At 38.2% G+C, this 5,000-nt stretch overlaps 1 long non-coding RNA gene across 1 annotated transcript in view; it reads right to left on the bottom strand.

Annotated features, from left to right (window-relative positions):
• LOC138050025 (uncharacterized) overlaps positions 1 to 42 on the bottom strand; it is a 2,155-nt gene extending 2,113 nt beyond the window's left edge. The window contains exon 1 of the long non-coding RNA XR_011132530.1: positions 1 to 42. This exon is cut by the window's left edge and continues 5 nt beyond it. This is a non-coding gene — a long non-coding RNA (uncharacterized lncRNA).
• Positions 43 to 5,000: the final 4,958 nt, after the last annotated feature.

The following is a 5,000-nucleotide window of genomic DNA, read 5'->3' on the forward strand; positions in this document are numbered from 1 at the left end:
CGATGCTCATCGATGTGAGGTCCTCGACGACAAGAAATGACTCTGCAATCATGATTTAAATGTGGTTATCCATTATTGAATCTGTCGGTAAAACATTATCTTGTGCGAAAACAGTTAACTTTCATAACACAAATCATTTATGCCCAGTACGCTAAAAGAGTAGAACCGGAGCGGAAAACTGTAAAGTTCTTAAGAGAAGTAGCAAATGGAGTAAGAAGAGCAAGAAGTCATTTCATAATTGAGCAAACTGCGCAACTGAACAGTGAGGCAGTTCAACACGGATCGAGATTAAACGACCGTTTCATCAGTTGCTCCGAACAACTAATGGTTTTGTTCTGCGAGTTTCAAAGTTGTGATGCATGGAAAAGCATACAGATGTACATACCAGGTTCTGGTCTTGCTTAGCTTTAAAGAAAGTAGACAAAACGGATTTCTTAAGGCTGAAATATTCGATACATTCTTACTCGTCACTTGCTTTGTGATAAAAAAAATAATAAAACCTTCTATGTTCAGGAACAATTCAAGATGCATCATTTGCTTACTTTCTCGATGTGTCAGGAAAGAATGGATGGCAGTACAGTTCGATCGCACAAGAAGCAAATTATATATTACGCACCTCAAGCTAATTTTAGAAATGATCTTACACATGCCCTCTGGTACTTGCTTGAAACGGAAAGTGACCCAAACAAAGCATGGGATACATGAAAACAAATTTTCATGCACTTTGCCGACAGTTCGATAACACAAGAAACAAGTAATTTATTACACACCTCCAGACAGTTTTAGAAATGGTCTTACACTTGCAACCTGGTACTTGCTTGAAACTGAAAATGACCCAAACAAAGCATGGGATACATGAAAACAAATTTTCACGCAGTTTACCGATAGCCACTCTCCTTTAAAGAAAAAGGGAGTCAGAGGTAATTCTGCTCCATGGATCACTCCAAATTTGAAAAACCTCTTTCAAAGAGACAAGCTTAACAAAATGGCATAACGATCCCAAAATCACACTGACTGGAATAACTATAAACACCAGAAAAACCTGTTAACGATACTATAAAGCAGCAAGAGTAGTCCAGTACTACAACAATTACGTTAAAAAAAATTCTGTTAATATCAAGAATACCTGAAACGGAATTAAGACTATGATTGGTAATGAGTTTAAGTCCACAACAATTAACAAAATAAAGGTAAATATTTTTATCTATGAATCACCAAACCCTTACCAAAGGATGTTAATGCAATCCTAAGTACGCATTTTGCAGAAATTGGACTGACCACCTTTAGCCTCGAAGATCTCAGACACAGCCGTAAAATGCACAGACTATATTACGCCTACCTAATCTACTTTTAGTCTCAAAAATACATCCTGTGGTGAAATACTCAGTATTATTAAAAGCCTACCTGTATAAATAAAACCATTGGGCTTAACAATATATCAGTACCGGTCCTCCTCCTTAAAGAGGCTGCATCAATAGTTTCCCCTTCTTTAACTTTCAACGTCCATAGTTAACCTCTCAATATCTACTGGAATCTTCCCTGATGAATGGAAGCATGCCAGAGTTTCTCCAATGTCCAAAGAAGGCAACAAAGCTGACCCTAATATCTACAGGCCAATCTCAGTTTTCCCCGTTATGAGTAAATTAACTGATCGAAAGGGTGGTATTCAATCAACTTTATAAACACATCTAAACAAAAACAAACTGACTGACTCACAGTCAGGCTTTAAGGGCCTCTGTTCTCTATTGAAACAGTCCTTTTAGTGGCGCCAAATGAGTGGGTAAAGCATATTGATAATTCTCTCCTAAACGGTGTGATATTCTTGGATCCAAAAAAAACACTTTTGACATCATTAACCATTCAATCCTACTTCAGAAACTCGAGTTTTACGGGGTCAAGTCTATGGCGTTAGCCTGGTTTAAATCCTACCTTACTGGACGAAAACAGAAAATTTTAGTTGCTGGTGAAATGTCAAATTTCTGTAGTTTAACATGTGGAATTCCACAAGGGTCGATCCTTGGCGCTCTATTATTTATTTTATATTGTTTATATAAATGATCTCCCATCTTGTAATTTATTCCCCAAGCCAAGAATGTATGCGCATGACACCACCTTAACCTCAACAGCTAAAAGATACTGTAATTCTTCAAATGAAAATGAACTCTGATTAAACTTATAAAACTCAGACATGGTTGGAGGTGAATAAATTAACATTAAATGTCAAGAAGACTAAGTATATGTTGATAGGTACCCGCTCCAAACTCCCTCAAGTCTCTGATAACTTCACTGTAAAGGTAGATGGCACATCCAGAGATAGACTAATGGGGCTATAAATCCATAGGAGTTTTGATTGATGAAAACCTGACATGGAAATTGCACATCGAAGAGATTCTACGGAAGGTATCAACAGGTTTGTCTGTACTAAAGCGCGTACGTCCTACTTTACCGCTAACAACGAGAGTCATTATATATAAATAAAGCACCGAGTTTGCCTTTTTTGAGCACTCTAGCTGTGTCTGGTGGTATAAAGGCAAAGGCTTCTCCGAAAAACTCCAACAGCTTCAAAATAGGGCTGCTATAATTATTACTCTCTCTAATTATGAAATAAGATCCAAAGACCCTCTAGATGATTTGGAGTGGGAAACACTGGAAAACAGGAGAATATGACAACTCGCTATTTTGATGTTCAAAATCATTCATAATAATTCTCCTTCATATTTGAGAAACATCTTCAAATATGTTTCTGACATCCACTCCGGTCCCTCAAGGGACGACATTCCTCTATCAATTTGTATAGGGAAGATATCGTTAATGTCACCTATTGTCATGACCTTAGGCCTAATTAGGCTTAAAACAATATTTAGGCTTAACTGTTAGCATTTCGATTCCAGTGATTTAATTTCATTCCCAGGCACCTCACGTCCAAGGGCACTTTGAAATATGGAAACAAGTCTTTACCCCTTCAAATAGACTAAACAAAGGCATTCACAGAGACACTAACCGATTACAGCATTTAAATTTTCTCTTATCCCCCTTACTAAAATTTCCCCAATCCTCCTCATTAAAAACAAATAAAATGAAATCGCAATTTGAGAGAGTTTTAAACACTCCGCGCCAATGTGTGTACAGAGAGTTGTCATTCTCGTCCATTAGGTTTACTGGTTATCTAAGCCTCATCAGTTCAAATTACATTGTCCATCTGACGATCTTCAGGAGGTAGATTACTATGTGTGATGAGCAACGTCCAAAATAGAAGTTTATCTTAAAAAGCACATGCATATTTACAACATTTCTTTGAGATTAATCAAATAGCAACGAAGCTAATCATGGTGGGACAAGACCAATCGTCAACAACGAAACACGGTACAAGTAAAAAGAACACCTGAGGCCGGTAAATTACTAAATCCGATACTAGAAAAAAGAAAGTATAAACTAAAAATCACACCACGAGTTAATTACGGAAATGCAATACTAAAAAACGCCAGTACGAGTTAACCCACGAAATTCGAGGGTAGTAGAGCGAGTTTCAATCGAGTGTCGTAAAACCAAAACCAAAGTAATTATTTCGGCCAATCAAAAAGGACGAAGATAATAATTACACGTAGCCGACACAACGCGTTAGAAAATGTGCATGCGCGAGCCACGATTAGTTTTGGTCTCACTTCTGATTGGTTTAAATGGCGCGAGAACTTTCAACCAATCACTGCGTGAGGTAATGCAAAACCAAAGCAATTTGCTAATTACTTTCGACACTCAAGTGACACACAATAAAAAAAGCGGGGAAAAAGCGATAGTCAGAATAAATTAAACGAGATTTAATTCATGTTCATATTCCAGGTATATGAGTTTTGTGCTTTACTTCAACTTGTGTTTCTACAATCATGGCCTTTTGAAAAAGAAATTACAAAGACAAACTGTTGTTTTAAAATTTTATGATAAAGCCACTGGCTAGAGCTATAATCTGCAGCATCTACTTCGGTTAGCGCTAAAGCTTTTTCCGCACAGATTTTCAGTTTCAACTCCAACGTGCCCCAGAGTAAGGGTGACACTCTGGCTTCCACAAGAGATCGAGGTTTTTCTGTTCGCGTAGAAGGAACTCTCTCAGTACTGGTTTCTGCTCCCTGGCACTCGACTTTTTAAAGATTCCTACTGACTTTTTTTTTTTTGTGCTTTTTTCTTACTTTGACTGACCAAACCAAATTATTCGGAGAAAAAAAGGTGTGACGGCCTAGGTAGGCAGAGTTGGTGCTCACCGCTTCATTTGCACAAAAACCTTTGGACTTCATTTCGGAAAGCCCTGTTGTAGTAGGCAAAAATTAAAGGATTTAACAGGGAGCTAGTGTGTAGCCGGGTTAAAAGACAGGTTAGTTAACCTCTGGTTAACGGTGACTAACCCGAGGTTAGCATCCCATATTACACTGGGAATTTTATTGCGAGTTTGTTGTTTACAACCGGCGAAAAGCACTAAAATGGCATCCGGTGAAGGGTCCCGCAAACCCAGGAAACATAATTTTAGTGTCTCCGAGATTGCAATTTTGACAGAGAAAGTGGAGGAAAACTTGGTCATTCTACAAAGTAAATTTACCAACAGTGTTACCAACTTGAAGAAAGAGCAGATGAGGTCGGAAATTACCGCCGCAGTAAACGCAGTTGGAGTAAACAAGCGCACTGAAACAGAGCTCCACGAAAAATGGAAAAATCTTCATTCCGCTGCGAAGAGAGAGTTCACAAAATTCCCTCAAGAAAGCAAAAAGACTGGAGGAGGCCTTGTCCCGAAAGAAAGATCTGCGACCACTTCAAAAGTCATTGAATTTTTCCAGGACACTCCGTCGTTTGTAGGCCTAACGGGATTTGAGACAAATTGTCCAAATGGTAAGCCAATACTTTTAAACTTTCATTTCCGCATTATGGAGCATTAAGAGCTTAACTTTTGTTTTATAACGTCACATGCTGGTCTCTCTTTAATTCAACATCACCAGTTTCAAGTAGTAAGTCATCTA

Source organism: Montipora capricornis, chromosome 5 (genome assembly GCF_036669925.1).
Source record: "Montipora capricornis isolate CH-2021 chromosome 5, ASM3666992v2, whole genome shotgun sequence".
In the NCBI taxonomy this organism is placed as follows: domain Eukaryota; kingdom Metazoa; phylum Cnidaria; class Anthozoa; order Scleractinia; family Acroporidae; genus Montipora; species Montipora capricornis.